Source organism: Aquarana catesbeiana, linkage group LG08 (genome assembly GCF_042186555.1).
Source record: "Aquarana catesbeiana isolate 2022-GZ linkage group LG08, ASM4218655v1, whole genome shotgun sequence".
In the NCBI taxonomy this organism is placed as follows: Eukaryota; Metazoa; Chordata; class Amphibia; order Anura; family Ranidae; genus Aquarana; species Aquarana catesbeiana.
The window spans coordinates 229,482,287-229,507,026 of NC_133331.1; the positions used below are offsets into that span (position 1 = coordinate 229,482,287).

At 42.1% G+C, this 24,740-nt stretch overlaps 1 protein-coding gene across 1 annotated transcript in view; it reads right to left on the reverse strand.

The window, feature by feature from the left end:
- The window catches only part of CALY (calcyon neuron specific vesicular protein), a 79,494-nt gene extending 55,096 nt beyond the window's left edge, over nt 1–24,398 (reverse strand). The window contains exon 1 of the mRNA XM_073596926.1: nt 24,211–24,398. The gene's annotated coding sequence lies outside the window, so the exon portion shown is untranslated. The remainder of the gene's footprint in view (nt 1–24,210) is intronic.
- Between the last annotated feature and the right edge of the window lie 342 nt (nt 24,399–24,740).

Consider the following 24,740-nt stretch of genomic DNA (forward strand, 5'->3'; position numbering starts at 1 on the left):
CCCCATCAAATAAATATGAATTGTTAAATGAACTGTAAATGTGAACTAACAGAAAAACACATGCACAGAAGCCAGTCAAGAGATCAAGCAGGCTTCTAGGAGAGAAGAGGTTACAGTGCCTGCCTCCAGTGCACTCTGCCATTACCCTGCACTGCTTATAAGCCTATAAAAAGGGTAGCGGTACCCCCGTAGGGGCTACTGGTAGATTTGGTCCACCTCTCACCCTGCACAGCCAGGCACACAAATCTTCAGACACTCAGTAGTCAAGAAGCAGTCATTGTACTCAGTTTTTTGTTAGGGGATTTAACTTGGATGGGGATAGGGTACTTATGGGATGCCCAGTTGATTGAAGAAAGCAATAGGGACTAAGAACTATATACACCTCCAGTATATACAACTTCCTCTCTTCTACCTCCAGCACAAACTTGCTTGTAGAACTACAACTCACAGGACCAGCTAGCACTGAATTGCAGGCCTGACACTGGCTCTGCCAGGCTCAAAGCAGAAAATGCCTTTTACAGGCAGGGACCATTGGCCCCTATAGTGTAGCAAAATTAGTAGTTCTAGTGTTAGCTGTCCCACATGGCTCCCAGTACCACCTCTTCAGGCCCTGCCAGCCCTCCTGGCTGCAGCTGCCTCTCTCCACTGCCTGTGCCACAACAGTCCTCTCCCAGTGGCGGCTGGTGAAGTTTTATGATGGGGGGGGCAGACCCCGCCCTTCCTTTTTGACCCCTCCCACTCGGTGAAAATGGGCGTGGTTTCAGTGAAATAGTGGGTGTGGCTCTAAGGTGGTGTGGTTAGCGTCTGAGATGAACAAGGGATGGAGGGAGAGGGAGAGAGGGACAGCAGGCCTAGATCCTACACAACAATAGAAATGTGTATTCTAGAAAGTTTAACAATCAGCAGATAAAGATACTCCAAACACTTGGTGTTAGCGCTTCAATCATCCCGGCACCATGGTTGTTATGGTGTCAGGATGATTGAAGCGCATTATTACTATAATTACATTGTAATATAAAATGAAATCATTCAACTATCCTCATGACACAACACAGGAAGCACCTCCATGGTTAACAGAGGACGGAATTAAAATTAGACTTGAGAAACTTAACATTAATAAATCACCGGGACCAGATGGCTTGCATCCGAGGGTACTTAGGGAACTCAGTCAAGTGATTGCCAGACCGTTGTTCCTAATTTTTACAGATAGTCTACTGACTGGAATGGTACCAGCTGATTGGAGAAAAGCCAATGTAGCACCAATATTTAAAAAGGGCCCAAAATACATCCCTGGGAATTACAGACCAGTTAGCCTAACATCGATAGTATGTAAACTCTTGGAGGGGATGATAAGGGACTATATACAGGATTTTAGTAATACGAACGATATCATTAGCAGTAATCAGCATGGATTCATGAAGAATCGTTCTTGCCAAACCAATCTATTAACCTTCTATGAGGAGGTGAGTTGCCATCTAGATAAAGGAAGGCCTGTAGACGTGGTGTATCTGGATTTTGCAAAAGCATTTGACACAGTTCCCCATAAACGTTTACTGTACAAAATAAGGTCCGTTGGCATGGACCATAGGGTGAGTACATGGATTGAAAACTGGCTACAAGGGCGAGTTCAGAGGGTGGTGATAAATGGGGAGTACTCAGAATGGTCAGGGGTGGGTAGTGGGGTTACCCAGGGTTCTGTGCTGGGACCAATCCTATTTAATTTGTTCATAAACGATCTGGAGGATGGGATAAACAGTTCAATCTCTGTATTTGCAGACGATACTAAGCTAAGCAGGGCAATAACTTCTCCGCAGGACGTGGAAACCTTGCAAAAAGACCTGAACAAATTAATGGGGTGGGCGACTACGTGGCAAATGAGGTTCAATGTAGAAAAATGTAAAATAATGCATTTGGGTGGAAAAAATATGAATGCAATCTATACACTGGGGGGAGAACCTCTGGGGGAATCTAGGATGGAAAAGGACCTGGGGGTCCTAGTAGATGATAGGCTCAGCAATGGCAGGCAATGCCAAGCTGCTGCTAACAAAGCAAACAGAATATTGGCATGCATTAAAAGGGGGATCAACTCCAGAGATAAAACGATAATTCTCCCGCTCTACAAGACTCTGGTCCGGCCGCACCTGGAGTATGCGGTCCAGTTCTGGGCACCAGTCCTCAGGAAGGATGTACTGGAAATGGAGCGAGTACAAAGAAGGGCAACAAAGCTAATAAAGGGTCTGGAGGATCTTAGTTATGAGGAAAGGTTGCGAGCACTGAACTTATTCTCTCTGGAGAAGAGACGCTTGAGAGGGGATATGATTTCAATTTACAAATACCGGACTGGTGACCCCACAATAGGGATAAAACTTTTTCGCAGAAGAGAGTTTACCAGGACTCGTGGCCACTCATTAAAATTAGAAGAAAAGAGGTTTAACCTTAAACTACGTAGAGGGGTCTTTACTGTAAGAGCGGCAAGGATGCGGAATTCCCTTACACAGGCGGTGGTCTCAGCGGGAAGCATTGATAGCTTCAAGAAACTATTAGATAAGCACCTGAATGACCACAACATACAGGGATATACAATGCAATACTGACACATAATCACACACACACATAGGTTGGACTTGATGGACTTGTGTCTTTTTTCAACCTCACCTACTATGTAACTATGTAACTCACCATAATGCAGAATCAGTGGGAGCCCCGAGTGTGTCACTAGTCACGTCACCTACAACCAGATGTCATCAGGTGTCCCCAGCAGTCCGTCCTTACATGCAGCCTGTGTCACATCAAATGCAGCCTCTGTCACATAAAATGCAGCCTCTGTCCCCCCAAATGCAACCTCTGCCCCCCCCAAATGCAGCCTCTGCCCCCCCAAATGCAGCATGCCTGTGTCCCATTACATGCAGCATGCCTGTGTCCCATTAAATGCAGCCTCTGTTCTCCCAAATGCAGCCTCTGTCCCCCCCAAATGCAGCATGCCTGTGTCCCATTAAATGCAGCCTCTGCCCCCCCAAATGCAGCCTCTGTCCCCCCCCAAATGCAGCATGCCTGTGTCCCCCCCAAATGAAGCCTCTGTCCCCCCCAAATGCAGCTTGCCTGTGTCCCATTAAATGCAGCCTCTGTTCCCCCAAATGCAGCCTCTGTCCCCCCCAAATGCAGCCTCTGCCCCCCCCCAAATGCAGCCTCTGTCCCCCCAAATGCAGCCTCTGCCCCCCCCCAAAATGCAGCCTCTGCCCCCCCCCCCAAATGCAGCCTCTATCCCCCCCCAAATACAGCCTCTGTCCCCACCCAGAATTCAGCCTCTGTCCCCCCCCCTAAATGCAGCCTCTGCCTCCCCCAAATACAGCCTCTGTCCCCTTACATCAGAGTTGCCATGAGTGTCCCCCACAGCATGTGTCCCCATCAGAGCTCCCCACAGCAGGTGTCCCCATCAGAGTCCCCCCACAGCAGGTGTCCCCATCAGAGCTCCCCCACAGCAGGTGTCCCCATCAGAGCCCCCTCACAGCAGGTGTCCCCTACAGCAGTTGTCCTCATCAAAGTCCCCCCACAGCAGGTGTCCCCCATCAGAGTCCCCTCACAGCAGGTGTCCCCCATCAGAGGTCCCCCACAGCAGTTGTCCCCCATCAGAGTCCCCTCACAGCAGGTGTCCCCCATCAGAGTCCCTCCACAGCAGGTGTCCCCCATCAGAGTCCCCCCACAGCAGGTGTCCCCCATCAGAGCCCCCCACAGCAGGTGTCCCCCAAAGCAGGTGTCTCAGAGTCCCCCCACAGCAGGTGTCCACACAGCACCAGCAGTACTTACCTTGGGTCTCCTGCGGTGTCCTCCTCCTCACACTGGCACCAGCATTCTTCCTGTTTCCTCTCTCAGGCGCAATGAGAGAGAGAGGCAGGAAGTGACATCTGACTCAGGGCAGATGTCAATCAAATCTGAAGTGCCGAGTAGCTTCCGCCCGGCGCCTGTAGTATGTATTACTATGGCCGGGCGGAAGCTACTCGGCGCTTCAGAAAACTCCACAAGGCGGGCTAAACGCCCGCAAATGCAGCGCCACGTCTGCAATTTCATGACTGCATAGACGTGGCGCTTCCTATAAGTGCACTGTGTCCGGCGTCGCACTGTGTCCGGCGTCCAAACACAGTGCACTTAAGGACCTTTTTTTTCCTTTTTTTTTTAAAGGGCCAGTAATAAAAAAAAATTTTTTTTTAATTTTTTTTACTTTTTTTTTTTTTTACTTTTTTTTTTTTTGCTGCCTGGAGGGGGGGGGGGCGGCGCCCAGGCGCCCCCTATGGAGGGGTCGCCACTGTCCTCTCCACTGGCTCTGCACCCATCTCAAACTGCTTGCACCCAGTCCTTTCAGCCGTGCCTCCCAGTCCTCTCGACTGTGTGTCATTTATGAACCCTCTTGGCTGCAACTTGTTGTTCCTCCTGGAGACTTACCTGGCAGTGTTCTCCTGCTGTCCTCTCCTTGCTCCTGTGCCTCCTTTCCAGGACACCTCGATGTGTCCTGTCCGCACCCGAGCCCATGCCCAAGGTCACCCCCCCACAAACTGGGGAGCTTCCTTTCAACTTCTGACTTCTAAGTCGAAACGCGTCGGAAGATATGCTGAGACCACTGTCTTCTTTTATACAAGCGCTTGATTTTACTGCTAAACACATGAGTGTATTTCCTTTGCTTTTTATGTATTCAAATTTCCATACGGAGTTACACTATATGCCTTCCTCTTTCTTTTAATGATGGGGCTGACTGCCTATATCTACTGAGTCCATCCATACCTTACACTTGTTCGGAGGTCCATCTGGAGGTCATATCTGGATAGAGCATCTGATCCCCTTGGTATATTATACCACAAAGCTTGATTGACTCACTAGGTGTACACCTATTTGAGTTCAATCCCTCTGGTAAGCAGCTTCTGGTGTCTTTGGTGGTGGACCTACTATTAACTGTTATTACATCATACATATTTGAAGTTAAAGACTGTCACTATTATATCCACATGTGGTTGAGGATTATCATCACACATGACTAAAGCTTGTCACTGACTTTTTTCTTTTTTGGACATCACACGTCCAAGTTCCTCTGTTTATAGACATCACATGTCATAATAGAGGACTGCTTGGAGTATTTTTGAGCACATCATTTATTATTCACGTTTTCTGTACTCATATTATTTGTTATGGTTTATATGATCACATAAGCGCTGCACATTTCACCTAATTTATCATTTTTTGCAACTTTATCCACTGCTGTGCTGGCTGCTTTAGTCTTTTTTTCTTTTTTTGAGACAGCGCGGTATATATTTGTTTATAATTCACAGTACCCCTAATTATAGAAAGGCAAGAATTCTGCCTATGATATATCTCCGAGAGTGCCAACCCTTGGATTCACACCAGAAAACATAAGCCATCCAGACTCTACAGTTCTGGAAGCTGGATTCTTTGCACTAATTAGGGTAGAGATAACTGACCCGGAAAGCCCACGTTTCTTCAGAATGTGGTTATAATAGCCATGCCGTTAAATTTAGAGACCGTAAGGTAGGATGGAATATCGGTCCCTGTGAGAGCAGACCTGGCCATAGTGGGAGGGACCATGGGCCCTCCACTGCCATCTTTACGATTTCTGCATACCATGACCTTCTGGGCAATGCTGGTGCCACCAGAATTACCGGCTTTCTTTCCAGCCTGATCCTGCAAAGAAGTCGGCAGCAACTGAATAGGGGGGAATGCATAGATCAGTGAGAACTGATCCCATGGGGTCACCAACGCATCCGTTCCACATGCGAATGGATCCCTTGTTCTGGCCACAAAGTTGACTAACTTCATGTTGAACCTGGACGCTAGAAGATCTACGCCTGGAGTCCCCCATCTTTGGCAAACAGCCCAAAATATGTCGGGGTGAAGAGACCATTCCGCTGAGAATAACTGCTGGCAACTTAAGTAGTCCGCCTGCCAGTTCTCTACTCCCGGAATGAAGACTGCCGATAGGCACGGAACATTCCTTTCTGTTCAAGTTAGAATATGGTTCACCTTTCTCTGCGCTGAGAGACCTTCGGTGCCCCCTTGGTGATTGATATAGGCCACAGCTGTGGCATTGTCGGATTGAATCCTGACAGGACAATCCCGTAACCTGAAAGTCTAGGTCTTTAGAGCCAGACGTACTGCCCGAATCTCTAGGATATTGATGGACAAGGTTCTTTTCGGTTCTTGACCACTGTCCCTGGACAGTTGTCTTTTCTAGTACTGCTCCCCAACCTGAAAGGCTGGCATCCATCGTTACCACTTTCCAGATGACTGGTCTGAATGATTTTCCTTTCAGCAGATTCTGGGTTAGTAACAATCAAGTGAGGCTTTGGTACACTCTTGGGGACAGCTGCTTTAGCAAGTCTAAATCTTGAATTGTTTTGTTACAAGCAGACAGGATACTGTTTTGCAACAGTCTTAAATGAAACTGGGCATAGGGAACTGCTTCGAATGAAGCCACCATAGTTCCTAGCAACCTCATGCAAAGGCGAATGGAGGGATCGCCATTTGACCTGACCATCTGTACCAAATCTCTTATGGAGCTGATTTTTGCCTGAGGCAAGAACACCCTTTCCTGGGCTGTGTCTATGATCAGACCCAAGTACTCCAGCTTTTTTAGCGGTATTAAGGAAGATTTCTCTAGGTTGAGAATCCAACCCAACTTTTCAGATAGTTGGTTGTAGTGCGTACGCTTTACCCCAAACTAGCCACCGACTGATCTATTAGCAATAGATCATCTAGGCACACTACGACTGTTATGCCCTGTGCCCTTAACCCGGCTAGAGGTGGGGTCAGCACTTTGGTGAACTCCTGGGGTGCTGTGGCTAGCCAGAAGGGCAGGGCTTCAAACTGGAAATGCTGCTGTTCTAACTCGAACAACATAAACCTTTGATGAAATATAGGGACATGCAGATATGCATCCCTGATGTCAATTGATGCCAGAAGTTCTCCTAGAAGGATATAAACTACTGACCTGATCGTCTCCATCTGAAAGGAGCGGATCTTCAGGAACTGATTTTGATTTCTTAGATCTAGAATGGGTCTGACGTCTCCATTTGGTTTTGGTACCATGAAAAGATTTGAATAAAAACCCCAGACCTTGCTCCTTTGTGGGGATCTGTATGATCACCCTTATAGGGCGTACACACGGTCGGACTTTGTTCGGACATTCCGACAACAAAATCCTAGGATTTTTTCCGACGGATGTTGGCTCAAACTTGTCTTGCATACACACAGTCACACAAAGTTGTCGGAAAATCCGATCGTGTGTACGGGGCATTAGATATTAATTGGTCTAGTGCTTGAAACAGAGATTGTCCTTTCTCTGGATCTTTGGGAACGCTTGACCTCAGGAAGCGAGACAGTACCAGAGTTACCGTGGAGATGACCCATCTTTCCTGATCTTTTCAGACTTCTGAAAACTGCAAAAAGTCTTCCCCCCACCTTGGTGAGGGGGGTTGCCTCTTCATAATGAGGCTTTAGATTTCTGGCTTGCAGGTTTCCGACCCCAGGACTTCTTTTGAGCCTGGGTCTGACTCTGAGATCTTCCCCCAGAGTGTGACGGCGGAGGCCGTCGCCCCTGCCTAGAGGCAGAAGCCCCTGGTGTAGGGGAAAGAGCCTGTTTAAATGAAGGGCGTTTATACTTTCTTTTGACTGGCAAAAGAGTACTTTTCCCACTAGAAATTGTTTTGATATATTTGTTCAAGTTTTCTCCAAATAGTTGCTCCCCATAAAAAGGGAGCCTAGTTAGGAGATCTTTACATGGTGCTTCAGCTGACAAAATTTTTTAACCATGTGATTCTACGCATATGCACAAGCATAAGCGTAAGGCGGGACCCCTGGTGAATAGAATCTTTAATAGCATCTATGGCAAAGCATAATGCTTTTGGTAGTTCAGCCAAATCCCGAGCTTGTTGTGCAGGAAGCTCTCTAAGGGCCTGTTTAACTTGGTCCTTTAGGGATTGATAGACGCTTATTGCAGTGACTGCAGACTGAGTAATGGCACCTGCCATGGAAAAAGTAGATCTTAAAAGGGGTTCCAACTCCTTATCTGTTGGATCCTTTAAGCATCTGTGCATTGTCTACTGGATAAGTTAGGCCTTTATTCACATTGGAAATTGCAGCGTCAACTGCTGGTATTTCTTTTGGAGAATTTCTCCTTCGGGGATAGAGAATTGCAATTTTGTTAGAAGGGAGAAAATGCTTATCTGGGTGATCCCATTCAGCAAAAAAAATAAGCTGTTCTTGTAATGCATGCACAGGAAACACATGCAAAGGTTGAGAGGGTTTTAAGGAACCCAAGGAGGAAACCGAACTTTCAGGAGACATCCAGCAGCAAGCATAAACAACAATGAAATCAGCCACAGTAAAAACAATTAGCGGTATTCGCGGGACTCCCCCCCCCCGCGGCGGGGGGGTAATGTAAGGGGGGTACAGCGCTGCTGTCCCCCTAACCCTCTGGTCCCATCAGGGAGAAGGAAACACTTTTGCAGCTTTCTCTTACCTTGTAGAGTCTCCCTCTACACTCTGCTGAAATCAGACACGGACTGAGCTTACAGTGAAGACAACAGAGTAAGGTATGTGCATAGACTCCCTCTAGTGGAGATTTAACGCATGACAACATTTTTTCCCTAATGGAAGAAATACATAGATGTTTTTAATACCTAAGTTTCTTCCCTTACCTTATCCTCGCCGCAGGATTTGTTGAATTAACAAACAATTCAACCTTCACCCATCACGGTGGGCTGCGTAACAAACTTTCAGGGACTGGGTCCCTAAAATGGGGTTCCAACTGCCCTGGACCTGTAAAACACCCCATCAGGAAGTTTAGGTAATGTAGCAAGACCTAATCCCTGGTTTCCTGGGGTCCAGCCCTACAAAGAGAGGCGTTACAGGCAAAACCTTGTGCTTCAGATACAAGGCCCCAGGTACCATCCCTTTAGGCCTCAATGGCACTTTGGATGGATCTGGTCTATGGAGGCTATTTAAATCCAGCATGGATCCCTCCTTGAGCTCCTCAGAGCACATCTTCCCTCGTGACCAACACCTTTGGACACTGGCTAAAAAACTGACATGCTCCTGGAAGGAGGAGGGGTTATATAGGGAGTAAACTTCCTTGATTGGGTTTACCAGTGTCAGCACCTGAAGGTAGCCTATAACCCATCAAGTAATTACTTAAGGCTCTGTGACCCATGATGTACGATAAAGAAATTCTGTTTTAGCCTAAAAATGTTATAACTGATTTACAGTGAATTTATAAGTATTTTTTATCAACTTTTCAGTATCCAAAAAGAATGCTGATGAATACTCATAGCAGGGTCATGTTATTGAATTATGTATCACCATTCTACAACAACCAGCAGAAACGGTAAAGAATACATGCAGTTCTGATTTTTAAAAGAAATGTATGTGAAATGTACTGAATATTGAAGGGGGCATTCCAATATACCTCCCAATAGTATGAGATGGGAAAGAAGGACAACATTTAGCACAAAGTGTATAGGCAACAACCCTTGTTGCCCCACCAGTTGCAAGGATCGAGTCAATTTACAGTACATTATTATTATATAGGATTTTTAAAGCGCCAACAGTGTGTGCAGCGCTTTACAAGCACAAAAAGATTGGTTAGACCCATAAATGCTTTTTCACTACTACTTTTTCTTTAAACTGGCTTTATCAAAATAACAAATATAATAATTTAGAGGCTAGATGAAAGGTTCAGTGACGTATAACACTTTTGGTAGTTAAATCGTAAATTCTTCTTATAAAGGTCTATACTTCAGACCAAAAAGAAGGAAAATGAAGAGGAAGCAGGGCCTATGATCTTTTACTGCTTTTCATAATATTTGAAAAGGCTGTATTAAAGTGGACCTGATACCCAATAATGAATAAACTAAAAACATATTCCCAGATTCCTGATAGTCTTTCACAAAGAGAATACTATTTAGGGGCACTTACATAAGTGTACTGCAAGTAATGGAAATAGTGAGCCTTACACTTCCTGTAAAGCTACAGTATTGGCTTTTATTTTTATAGTAGAAGGCAGTAAAATATTGATTAAAGAATTCAAAATAAAAATTGGTTAAACATAGAAAACTACAGAGGGCAGAAGAGGTCCATCATCCACTAGCAAAGAACTTGTAGGCAGGTGTTGTTTACCTTCTTCATGGCAGGTGGCGCTCTTCCATAGCGGCCCTGTTGCTGGAGAGGAAGTCAGGAGGTTTCTTAGGTCACTGGGGAAGCTATCCTATTGGATTTTTTTTCTCTTTTATTGTTTGAACTAGATGGACTTTAGGAGGCAGAGTCTTTTAAAGGCCTTGGCTCCCAGGTTTTGGTGCGCATTGGCGAGTGGACAGAGTCTAGGGACTGGTATCCCATCTGTAAGGGACAGTGCTAGGGAAAGGTTCTTGATGAGGTGGGTAAAGGTAGGGCCTTGTCTCTTGTGGACAATCTCCCGATGGGCACCAGATAGCCAGGTTGCATTTAGTCCCCTTGCAACAGACGCTGTCATTCCTGGCTGGAATCTACTCTTGTCACGCTACTGAACCGTGAGTGTGCCCGGCTGGGAGGCTTTCTCATCAGGTTTGGTGTGAACTGTAAATTACCAAAAGAATGACCGCAAAATAACTCTCTCTCTACTAATTATGTATTAATTACTCGCTCGCTGTCACTCCTCTAAATCAGAGGCTCTGGCTGTAGCCTGTATAAAGCATATGAGTGAAAATCTATCACAGGGACAAATCGACAGGTTGGATGTCCCAGAGATAAAGATAGCTACTTATGGCCAGAGAGGGCAGTCAAGAGAAAGGTATGTAAAATAAAATATCAAATTTTATTATCAATTTGAGCAAATATCGGTAATTGACAAAAAATTAGAAAAAATATGTAATGGGCTAACTATGCAAATGTGGTCCCCGGGGGTGCAGAGAAGCTAAAACTGACTAGGTTGATACCACCGTTGGACTGGAGCCATAAATTATAGGACTGTTAATAGTGCACTGGATTGCAATATATGTAGGACCTAATGTGGCTTATGAAGGTCACTAGAGTCACTTCATTATTTGTTCTTCTCTGCACCCCCGGGGACCACATTTGCATAGTTAGCCCATTATATATGTTTTCTCATTTTTTGTCAATTACCGATATTGGCGATTAGCCATTGGGGTCTCAATGCAAATGTGGATCACTATAGGCGCCTGCACTGCATGTGTTATTCGTTTGTCAAATGTGAATGTATTGTCAGTTTTTGTTTGTTTATCTGTTTCATTGATACACCATTGGTAAACCTATACACTTGGTGTATCATTTTACAGTTGGTCTCAGAGGACCTATGTTCTATAAACTTCCATTGGGAAGTAATATACATATACTTTTTATATATTTGTATGATTTTGCTCAAATCGATAATAAAATTTGATATTTGTTTTTACATACCTTTCTCTTGACTGCCCTCTCTGGCCATAAGTAGCTATCTTTATCTCTGGGACATCCATCCTGTCGATTTGTCCCTGTGATAGATTTTCACTCATTTGCTGTGAACTGTTGCTGCATTCCTTCAATACAAGTTTATTGCACCTGCCTGTGTGAATTATTGACCACGCTGCACCCCACCTACAAACTGAAGACTCACGACCTGGGGTGGGGTATAGGAATAAGCCTGGGGTGGTATGAACAACAAAGCTTTGCCAGTGTCCAATCACCTGAAGGTGGCAACCTATAACCCATGGTCTATAAATACCCAACCTGTGTCCTGTAATGTACTGTTAAAACTGTATAATTGTGCCTTGGGCTGGCAAAATTAGTGTGCTGCTTTGCTGTATCTATCTGAGCTGCAATTCACCTTTTAGGTCTGATCAGGTTTATCCCTAAACCTGGTGGCTGAGTGCTTCTGCCTGCTGTTGGAAGAATATTCCATAAGTCACTGGATTTTGAATAGTTTATCTGACCTTAGCCAACTCCTGGGAGATCCAGAAGGCGTTGCTGGGGAGAAGATAAATATTTGGGAGGATCTGACCAGTCTGTCTCTTCTGGGGTTCCCCCCTGGGAGGAGGAGCATGTGCATGTGTTCAAGACATTACTTCTCCTATGTCTCAAAAGGTGCTATGGCTGAGGGCCTAAAAGAGACTGGGCGCAAGGAAACTTGCTGGAGAAAACTGCCTGTGGAAGCTTGGCTGGAGAGGTGGGTGCCTTTTGCCTGAAGCTCCGGATATAGAAGTACTTCTTGAGATTGCGATGCCAGAAGTTGCATCAGGGACTGTGACTGCTCTCATAGGGTCTCAAATTTACTGGCTGTGCCCTATTTATTCAGAATTATTTTTGAGGCTGCAGAGCCAAATATTGCTGGGACAAGATTTTTCAGGAAGCTGTCCTCCAAGATCTGTAAGTGCCCTTGGGTAACCTGCAAACCTCAACCCTCCTCCCTGCATTTTTCTCAAGAATTGCAATAAAAGATTAGACTGAACTTGAATTTGTGGGTTTGCTTCTGGGACTGAAAACCTGCAGGAGACCTTTGGACAGGTAGGGAGATTCAGTTTCTTTCCAGTGGGCTCTCCGAGGGGTTAGAGCTACATATGGTATAAGGAAAATTGATCAATAATAATTGTACCTAAAATACCCCGAAATATGTAGATTTTGTCTTGAATTCCGTCTGCATAATTGCACAGCACTTCCTGGTATGTGAGCGTGCCTAGGCAGACCCATGGCTGTTTACTAAACATGCAGCCTCAGATCTAATGCACTGGTACTTGTAAATGCTACTTTTAAAAGATTTAGTGATGTCACTACTGTGCTGCTCACTGTTGTTCTTGCTGGAGGCCCTGACACAAGGATACAAAGCTCTTTTGCTACGAAAATGGCTGCCTCCACACAGACACATTGTAGAACAAGACATTGTATGTCAGTAGTGGTGAAAGCTTAGCTGCAGAGAAATAAATGCTGGTGGCTTGTCTTTTGCCCTATGCCTGTTTTTTTTTTAACTTCCAGAGTTCAGTTCCTTTTTCCTCTAAAAGGTATGTTATCTGGAATGGCTGTGATAGAAGTTGTGTGTTTTATATTTCACACACCCTACCAAGGCTCAACCAGGTTACTACCAGGTTATCTTATTTTAAATAATAAATATGATATTAAATAAATATAATAAATATTTCCCAGTCCATCTATGAAAAACCATCCTGTTACAACATTATGGAAAAAAGCATTTAGAATAAGCCATGTACTATAAAATAACTGTTATTATTCATTTTAATTTTACCAACTGTTAAAAATTCAGTCCCAAACCATTTTTGGTGAAAAAGAGAAAAGAAATAAAACCTGTATGGCAAGTTATCCTGATGATTTCATTGCCATAGTAAGGCTTGGCTTACACGGGGTAGCAGAAGAACAGTAAAAACCTTTGGTTGATCTGCATTTTTACCACCTCTCACAGCCCACCTTCAAACGACTACTTTAGAGCAGCTTTACTTTTCTTTAACAGTGATATGGCAATTTTAAATTGGCATTTGGAGTTTGACAGATGGCACTGCCTGTCAAACCCATCCACTGAAGTCAAGAGGGGTGTGCTGCAACTGTGAGCCAAATGCTTGGGAAAAAAATACACTCAGCAAAAAACAGGCATTCAGCATAGTATTATATTGAGCCTTATATAAAACGTCCCTCTTGCTTCCTAGACATTTAGTATATATATTTATAAGCAGCAGTCCATATGTATATATTAATAGAATAAACACGCTTTCTTATGATCACACTAGAGCACATTCTTCCATTGCTCCATGGTCCAGTTTTGATGCTCATATGCCCATTGTAGTAGCTTTTAACTGTGAACACTGATCGGTTTGCGGCTACACAGCCCCATACACAACAAACTGCGATGCCATTTTATTCTGCTTTGAACACATCAAATTCATTAATAATATGTTTACTTGCTGTTTATTTGCTGCCTAATATATCCCACCAACTTTCAGATGCCACTATAATGAGATAATCAATATTATTCACTTAAGGCGGAGTTCCGCTTAAAAAAAAAAAAATAAAAGTCAGCAGCTACAAATACTGCAGCTGTTGACTTTTAATAATCGGACACTTACCCGTCCCAGGGTCCAGCGATGCGGGGGATCGAAGCCCCGCTCGTCTCCCCCTCCACTCGGCAGGGCCGGCATTGTAACTGTGGGTGCGCGCCGTGTCTGGCCGCGCAATCATCTGGGACCTGTGACGTGTCCCAGATGATTGCCTAGAGGGAGGTGGCAGAGCTGATCTCCCTTCCGGCGCCGAGGGAAGTGACGTAAGGAGCCGAGGTGAGTAAGGAGGCAGATTATGAGGGACCCCCTAGTAACAGGCATTAAGAGGTGAGTAAAAAAAAAAAAATTCTCCAAATTTTTTTTTTTATTTATTTCATGTACATTAATGACATTTTTTTTTTGGGGGGTGGAACTCCACTTTAACCTGTCAGTGATCGTAATGTTATGGCTGATCATAGTATAAGTAAGTTGCTTTAACTGCCAAGAAACTGTTCAGCCAGCCTTGTACTTCACACATCTCTGTCACACTGCATAGTCAGGAAGGTGACATAAGTATTTGCTATGCTAGCTGTGCCGCTTACAATGTTAGCTACATACTCAATGGAAATGGAGACTGAATTAGCACTGTTTTATAGCACTATTGCTGATTCATTGTACAATAGGAACCTAGGTGGAAAAGGTAGCTTCTTAAGGTTGCAAAGAAAATAGCCACCTGCCTGGCTATGCGGTGTGGCAGAGGTGTGTAAACTACAAAACTAAAAAAAAATAAATAAATAACTGGGCAGCATGACAGGATCTTCTGTACATGTAACAATTTTCTGGCACATTGGGTTAATATCCAACATAACAAAGATATTAATGCGTTTCGGCCGTTCTGGAATTAGTCATAGCTATCTGTTACTCACAAATACACACATTATACAGCACATTCCCAATCCCCTCACGGGTGGAGTGGGAGGAATTATAGGTTAAAAAAAATTCAACACAGAAATGGCTTAGGCCCTGTACACACAGGCCAAATGTCGGAAGCCAACGGCCGGTCCAAAAAAAAAAAGGCCCGACATTTGGCCCGTGTGTATGTCGGTCTGTCCGACAGAAACTGACCGTTCGGCCGGCTTCTGTCAGACAAGCATGCTGGAAAATCAGCAGCCGACCGACTCCCCATCAGCACTCTTAGCCAATGGCAGAGAGCGCTGATCGGAATGTTCTGGCAGGGGGGGCGTCCACCTGTCAGAACTCAACAGCACAGCGGGGGAGATCGCTGAACTAACCTCACAGCTCCGACTGTAGCTATCATTTTTTTTTTTATTCGCGCAACACTGCAGGTTTCGCAAAAAAAACCTGTTAGTGTGTAACCGGCTTTAATAGGAAGTTTATTTTCAAAGCACAATTATATGTTTACCATAAACTATTTAATTTAAGATACAAATTACCATCCCAATAATGATTTAGATCATGGAGTGTTCTGGCACCTAATTTAAAAATCTACCAGACTTCTCTTTTAAGAAATTTGTAATTTTCAACATATATCACTACCTCTACCAGATGAGAACATTTTCTCAACTAGCAAAAAAGAAAATGCAGACAATTTGCGCCCACAAGTTTCCCTAAAATGTCTGGAATCTTTAGAAATTTGCTTGTCATTCATATTCATAGCATCACAAAAATGTTCACCTACAGTATATAGATCCTAAGTAGTCAAATGGTACACCCAATGTATTGAAGGGAACATGCACTACACTGTATCATATAAAATACATTATTCATGTTGCAATTAATATAATGTTGAATAGGGAATGTTTCTTCTGTGGAAAGAGACATCACCTCCTTATTAACAATGTGAACTCTGCAATATCTGTAAGTACCAATCCCACAATAATAAGACACCACAGCTGACAGTCACATGTGTTGCTTTTTATGGTCTGAACTGTAGTAACTTGGAGCTAGTAAAGAACCTAAGGTTGGAACCCTTCTACTCAAAAAACGACAACTGTTCCTAAGAATGGTATATACATTTTCTGCTCCTCTGTGTTGCTCCTGTTGTGTAGCTCCTGTTGTGTCTCAGGTTACTATCACTCGTTGGCAGCAGAAACATTGTTCCCTCTTTGTATTATTGTGTTTAGGTAACCTCTTTCCCTAAGTGTCTCTCATATGACTCCACATTCCAAAAGAAATGCTTCATCTATGGAACAGTTTCTCCAATGGCTCTATTATGGCACTCTTATGTAAAACTCATATTCAAGCCATTACTAATGAGGTACTGTACAAAGTCTGCCAAGAGTTTGCTGTTACCATCCTATCAGTGGCAGCCGGTCCATAAGGGGCGCAGGGACGCTGTTCCACTAGTTTGCATGCGGGGCGCCAGACTAATGCCTTTCTATGAGGTCTGTCTTTTATTTCAAGCACATGATTAGAGCCTGAGGCTCTAATTGGCTTAAAATAGGTTGTGCTCGGGGCGCAGAGCACTGCACCCTGAATCCGCCCACTTGTGATACTAGTGAATCCATATGTGCTATTGGTTTCCGGCTTCTCCTCCCGGCCAATCAGGACAGGAGGTGGATCTAAAGAAGACAGGGTTAGCCAGTTGGAGAAGCTGGGGGAAGCCACAGCACCTTGACCAGTGGAGGGGTGAGTGAGGACCTGGGGGGGTTTGTTTGACACCCCCCCAATAATGTTTAGCGCCACTGTATCCCATATTAACAATAGATCATCAATACATCTGCCATACCAAAAAATATACTTTGTGAATGGTTTGTAAAAATAAATAGTTCTTCCCACCATCTGACCTAAAGTTCAATGTCTCTGTATGCATACTAAGCAGTTTGCATGGCTTCAGGGGAGCTCAGGGTAATGATGTAATGAAAAAAGGTATGCACACTTAAAGTGGTATTTACCCAAAAACAAAAATGCATTATAATGCACATTTCCCATTTTTTAGATGTGATTGGTTCATTCATTTTCTTTTTTAGGATTTTTTTTTCTTTATTTTCACCTGTTGAATTGGCTAGTAAATCTCTTATTTTTCTACTTATTAGAGGATTGAGACAAACCATTTACCACTGACAGGGGTGCTTATAATGATGAGTTTTTATACAAAATACTTTAATAATCCCAAAGGGAAAATTGAAAATTGTTGCGACACAGAAGACACACTTAACAAAGACAACAAAAAATTACAACAATAAACTGAACAAGATACAAAACACAACAAAATTACCAATAACAGCCATTAGCACCAAAGAAAACAAATAAAACAACACTACAAATAAAACAGCCATACAATTAAATACAACATAGAATAAATAGCACAGATTAAAGTAACAGACAATAAAACTACCAAATACAAATAATACACCACTTTCTCTAACACCACCCAAAAAATAAACAACACAATAACAACATAATATAAAAACAACACAAAATCCTGATCATAAACCAGAATTATTCATTTATGTAAAAGGTTTATCCCAAAAGGAAAAAAAATGTTGCTTTAACTGCTTAAAAAGTGTTAGAGGGATTTTGCTATAATTTGTCAGTCAAATTTATCTAAATCTGCTAGTGCATCTAACCCTATCTCTCTATTTCCTCTAATTGATAATGCTGCTGTTCCAGGGTGGCTCTGTTGTTCTTTCAGTGGAATGGAGCCACCCTAAGAGAGGAAGTGTTTTACTGGCTAAGGAAAAAAGCCTAAAAAATAAAATGAATGCAGCCACAATATTTAAATATTTGAAAACTACAATATATATGGGTTTTTGGGGGGTTTATTACTGCTTTAAGTTAAGTGTTTGAAAACAACCAAACATGCACATAGAGACTATATATTTTAAATTCTTCTCCTGAACAGTGAACACCAGAGGAAGCCTAGCATGCCCACATTCTGACTTCAAACGCAGTCTCTGTATGCATATTAAACACTTTTGTGACTTCGGGGAAGCTCAAGGGAAGAAGAATTTATGAGGAAAGGTATATACACCCAAGTGGTATTGGTTGCCTTAATGTAAATCTAAAGCCAAAACAGATATGCTTGACTATATGACAGTTTTAGTTGGCAAAACATGTCATATAGTCTGCAAAAATTATAATGTGCAAATTACAGTCTATAGATCACATTCTACCCTATCTTAGCATGAACAACTCATTAGCACCTTTGAGACAATTTATATCTCTGATGTGTTGGTTTCCAGGCTTAGGCCTTGTGCACATGGGAGTTTATAGTTCAGTGCCATTCACGTAGGATAATTAATGTGGAAAATAACCTTTAATGCATGCCTATTTGACTACATGGCTATCAGACTAGTCTTCTCAAACACTCAAAGAGGTTTCTCTGACCATGTATAAAACAAGCGTAACAAAAAAGGGGCAACATTCAGCAAAAAATACTTCTAGAGAGTTTTAATAATTCACAACCTAAGATTCAATTGTTTGCTCCTTATCTAAGCTATAACATTAAATACCATTTAATTTGACAAATAGCATGTACATCATTTTACCCTGACATACTGTATTTTTTTAAACAGATCATTAAAAAAAAATCAGTGCAAGGTATGAGAACCTCAAGAATAATATCACTAAGAGAGGTGTTAATCAAAACTTAGGACAAACGGGGGAGAGCCAAGTCATGGCCCCACATCCCCTATTATTATCAAGGGTACAAACACAAAAAAAACTAAAAAATGACACCTAAAAACTGTTTAGGTGCCATTAAATATATGTAAAAGAATGCAAAAAAAAACAGTATTTATTACAAAGATCTTGAACAGATATCACTTACAAATTTAAATATAGTAATAATGGACACTTGAACCATAATACACTTGTTCAAGGATGGACTCCAGATATCATGACAATACTTCACTTATCCATTCTAGGCAGATACAAAACTTTACTCATCATTCATGGTTTCAACATGTTTTGCTCTTTGATTTCATCAGGAAACCATACAAGTTCTTAGAACACTGCACAAAAAGGGAACATCATTAAGAAATGTGCTATTCATGAATTGTTGTTAGCATCAATATTATCACCATTATATTTGGGGCTGTTTGAATAGCCCCCACCCCCCATTCTTGTTAAGGATTGGCAACTCCTTTTTGTTGATCAAATATATTAAACATATCATATATGGATTAAGGCAGAGGTGTCCAAACTGTGGCGCAACACAAAGTTGTAAACTTCCTTAAAAATGTTGATTTTTTTTTTTTTTTGTAAAAATGCATTTACACTTAGCGAACACATGCAGCCGAAGAAAAAATTGACAGTGTCTCTTTACTGTAATTTTACCATTTTTATCTTCCTAAAGTAAATTATTCCACTCTTTACAATCACATTTTATTCATGTCATCAATTTTCGGCAGCACCTATATTTGTGAACAACTATTTTCTAGGACACAAAGGGCACACAAAGGGCAAAATAAGAAACAAAATATCTGATATTGATAAGCACCTTGAGAATTCATTGAGAATTGCTACTACATCCATTAAACCAGATATTGATGCGTTAGTTTATCAAAAACTGTGTCAAATATCACACTCATTTTATGTTGCCCTCTTTTACTTTTAAAGGAAAAAAATTACAAAAAAATTTAAGTTTATTACTCAGATAGGTACATAATCCATATCAGTGATATGCCTGACTTTTTCTACTCATTGGCTATCTTTATTTTTAGTGTATTTAATGTGTGGCCCAAGACAATTCCTCATCTTCCAGTGTGACCCAGGGAGGCCAAAAGATTGGACACCCCCAAGGTAATCCCCTCTGTTTTGTCATTTGTGTTTTAGGCACAGTCAGTCAAAGTGCTTCTTGGGCGTCCCCTTGTGGTTTCTTTCTATAATAGTTATAGTAAGTAAGCAGAGTCTCCCTAACAAGATATTTAGTGGGATATTTTTGCAGTTTTTGTTTACTTATCTCCTTCTACAGTCCACTGTTAGTTCCCCTATTTTGGGTTTTGTTGGAGTGTTTGATCAGGGGGATCCCCCCTCTGTGGTGGTCCTGGGGTTTCTGGAGGCAGAAATGAAAATAGGTGGACATGGTAAACTCCTTCCAAAAAAAAGCATGATAAATTGGATGCTAACAACAATTCGTGTATAGCATGTTTCTTAACCACTTTCAGCCCAAGCCAATTCCGGCACTCCTCTCCTACATGTAAAAATCATCATTTTTTTGCTATAAAATTACTCAGAACCCCTAAACATTATAAATGTTTTATTAGAGACCTTAGGGAATAAAATGGTAGTTATTGCAATTTTTTATGTCACACTGTATTTGTGCAGCATTTTTTCAAACGTGATTTTCTGGGAAAAAAAAACACTTTCATTCATTAAAAAAAAAAAAAACACTAACGTTAGTGCAGTTTTTTATTATAATGCATAGTGTAAAAGAAGATGTGACACCGAGTAAATAGATACCTAACATGTCACACTTTAAAATTGCGCATAATCGTGGAATGGTGCCAAACTTCGGTACTTTTTTACAGGTTACCAGTTTAGAGTTACAGAGGTCTTGCACTAGAATTATTGCTCTCGCTCTAACATTCACGGCGATACCTCACATGTGTGGTTTGAACGCCGTTTACATATGCAGCCATGACTTACATATGCGTTCGCTTCTGCATGCAAGCTCGCGAGGATGGGGAGCTTTGTTTTTTTATATTGTTTATTTTTATTTTTAAAAATTTTTTTTACACTTTCCCTTTATTTTATTTATTTTTTTTTTTTTATCACGTCTATTCCTATTACAAGGAATGTAAACATCCCTTGTAATAGGAATAGGGCACGACAGGTCCTCTTTACAGAGAGATCTGCAGTCTATAAGTCCCCAGATCTCTCCTCTAGAGAAAGCCTGAGATAAAAAAAAAAAAAAAAAAAAAACGATCTCAGGTCTCCCAGCTAAAAAAACATTAGTGTTTACATCTGCCGTCGCCAGAAGCGATGTCACATCGCTTCCTGCCTCTGAAGGTCATAGAGGTACCCCAAAAACATGTACATTTTGTCTTGAGTTTCTTCTGAAAATGAAATTATATCTGTAGTATGAGATATGGTTCAATGTCAATGGGTTGCATCAAACACATCAACTGTTACTGTGACCAAACAACTATATCTTTGATTCATTGGTCCACAACACATGATTTCAGAAAACTTGGTTTTTGTCTCTATGTTCAAAGGCAAACTGTGGTCTTGCATTATTGTTCTCTTTAGACATCAATTGAGATTTCCTGGTACCCCCTTGCATGTTAAATTGGTGCAATCTCTTCTGGATTATAGATGCATGCATTTTAACATCCACTGTTGCAAGAGTTACCTGCAGATCCCGCAATTAGATGTTCAGGTTCTTGGAGACTAATTTTAGAATCAAATATTCAGCTATTGAGCTGAATTTGCTGGGCTGGTCAGTCCTGGGCAAACAGTCGTTTGAAATCTTTTCCATTTGTAGATTAATTTCCTTACAATGAATGATTGGCAATCTTTTTAAATCTCTTTTCCAGACTCATATTCTTCTTTATGTGGGCCTTAGAGAGCTCTGTTGATCTAGGCATGATAACACCACACATGTCAATAGCGAAGAGCACCAGACCCTAAATATCTGAGGTTTAAATAAGAAAGGTTTCACCTGCATACTTCCTAAGGATGTTGCAACCATTGGCACCTAATGTGGAACAGCCGGTCTAATCTCACAGATTTGAGGTGGTAGTAAATTCAGAGGTGTGCTTACTTTTGCATGTGACAAATCTGCATTTCATTCATTAAATAATAAGATTGAATACACAATGCTAATTGCATGAGTCCTTTGTGCAAGTATATTACCTTGATCTTATGGCATAGTTTAAATCAGGATCCAATGTCTACCCATTTCAAATATGTTTAAATATGTAAAAGTTGACAATCTGTATGTGGTATACTTACGTTTCACAGACTGCAACATTGCTTGCAATTTGATCACTAGCAATTGATACACATTCACTTGCATGTAGTAGGGATAGATCAAGCAAAATCTGGAGTATTAGACTACTATTTTTAATAGCTACTACATGCTACACTCCATCGTTCCATCTAATTTGCGATTGCTAGCAGGAATGAGCTGGGTTCGGTCCAAACTCAGTCAAATATCAGTTCAGTCGAACCCATAGGAAGCTGTCACATGCTGGTATCCCTGCCAGCCTGAACAGTGCTTTCCACGCCCTGCAAGCTTCATGTAATCAAAGGGGTGGGGATGCTTGTGATGTCATTGACCTAACATGTCCACATGGCTATACTAGGTCAATGACATTGACCAGGGTCATCAGTTCAAATCCCAATCACGGCACTCCCTAAGTGCCGGTTCACACAGGGGCGGCACGACTTGCAGGTCGCCTCAGCGAGGCGACCTGCAAACGACTTCTGAGGCGACTTGCAAAACGACTTCTGTATAGAAGTCTATGCAAGTCGCCCCAAGTCGCCCCCAAAGTAGTACAGGAACCTTTTTCTAAGTCGGAGCGACTTGCGTCGCTCCTATTAGAACGGTTCCGTAGCACAGAACGGGAGGCGACTTGTCAGGCGACTAGGTCGCCTGACAAGTCGCCCCTATGTGAACCGGCACTTAGAGTTTGCATGTTCTCCCTGTGCCTGCGTGGCCTCTGGGTACTCCAGTTACCTCCCACACTCCAAAGACATGCTGGTAGGCTAATTGGGTTCTGTCTAAATTGGCCCTAGTATTTGTATTTATGAATGTGAGTTAGCGACCTTAGATTGTAAGCTCCTTGAGGGTTAGGACTGATGTGAAAGTACAATATATATGTACAGCACTGTGTCAATTGTCAGCGCTATATAAGTACCTGTAATAAATAATAAATAAAATATAGTCATCTGGCCATATTAAGTCAATAAGATCACATGCATGCCCGTCCCTTTGTGCATGTGCAGCTGCAGGGCGACGAATGCCCCAGCCGCAGCTGACTGAGCCAGCAGGGATGCGATCATGTGACAGTGCTTGCCAAACTGGGCTTTGCCCAAACCCAACGCATCCCTGATTGCTGGGTGATCATGGATGACGATCGCTCTAGCAAAAATCACTTGCAGTGTTTAAGACTTAAATATTGAACTGCATTAAGATGTTTTACAAAGTGCCAATACCTTCCTTATTTATTTCTCCCACAGGATCAGAGCTGACTGTATTGTGTTTTTAGGCAATACAATCCAGTGTTGGCCTGCGCTCCTGGCAACTGAATCACAAAGCATCGACAGCTCTAATATCCCTAAGACAGGTTTGGAATTTGTTGAATTTGTTAGAATGCTTATAAAAATGCAAATTAGGGCCTGATATAAGCTGCTGCCACTTTATAGATTTTAGAGAATGTTTAATGATGAAATAAGGGTAATATTACCTTAAAAGTAGCCAGACTACTAATGTTTATTGGGAGAACAAAAGCACAAAAAAGAATAATTGAGTAGATTGAATTATCTAAGCATTGCTGTAATCAGTATATAAGGGTTTTAAAATAATCAGATACATATCTATGACAATTCAAGGGTAAATTCAAAGAGCAATTACATTTCACCGGAACATAGAATCAGCCAATTTAATGGATCTGCGATGCTCCACACAGGGTTTAGGATGACATCATACGACATGCATCTCTTTAAATACTGCAGTTGTAGACTAACATCAAATGCAGTGAATAATTATGCCAAATATTTGTCTACATAAAGAGAAATCATCTATTAGGAATGTCTATAAACTGTCAACTGTCAAAATGCAAACATCAATCCAGGCACCTTACATAATGCCCTGCTTTGGGTCTACAAGAGGGCTGATGCCATTCCAAAAACATTTTCTGATATAAATGCAAAATACAAATTCAGCTTCATTCAATTAACACAATCTCAACAACAAAATAAAAAGCAAGGATCCCAACTAGGAGCACAAGGGTGTAATGAATGAGGACAGATGATTCGCACCAGCTTTGTCCCTGTTCATAGCTCAGGAGGATATTTGTATGTATATTGTTTAACAAAGGCTTTCATGGCTAGAGCATGCAAGGGAATATAGAGAGGCAAACTGACAAAATCAAAAATGCAGCGATCAATAAATATGAAATGCAAACTCCTTTCATGCAGAAAAAAAAACACATTACACAGCATAGTAAAAGGTTAGAAATGAATAACAACAACAAAGGATCAATGTGTCCCACCCGGCCCCCAGAATTACCTCTCACCCGGAGATGGTCAGAGATGTGTAGTATGAGGTGCTCCTGTTAGGATATATGTATATATATGTATGTGTGTGTGTGTGTATATGTGTGCGTCTCTCTCTTTGGAAAGAATCTGATGGAGCCCGGTTGCCAAGGTGACGTTTTCTCAGACTGTCTCCCAAAGGGTGGGCTTAGAGAAAGCAGTTTCAATAAGCCTGACAAAAGCAGCAAAGCCTGCAAGAATATCACTGGAACAAAATCATGGATAATCTAAAGTATGCTGCAAATAGTGCAAAAGAAAAAAAAACGTGCATCCGTTACAGTTACGTAAGACATTCGCAGATATCTGGTTAGAGATGCAGAGCTAATAATAAAAATACATCATTTAGACCTTGCTGTAAATTATAAAGGTATAACGATTCACTAAGCACTTGAGAGAAATGAATACATGAGGCCACAAGCTTAAAGCGGAGGTTCACACAAAAATTGAACCTCCGCTTTTCGGAACCCTCCCCCCCTCCGGTGTCACATTTGGCACCTTTCAGGG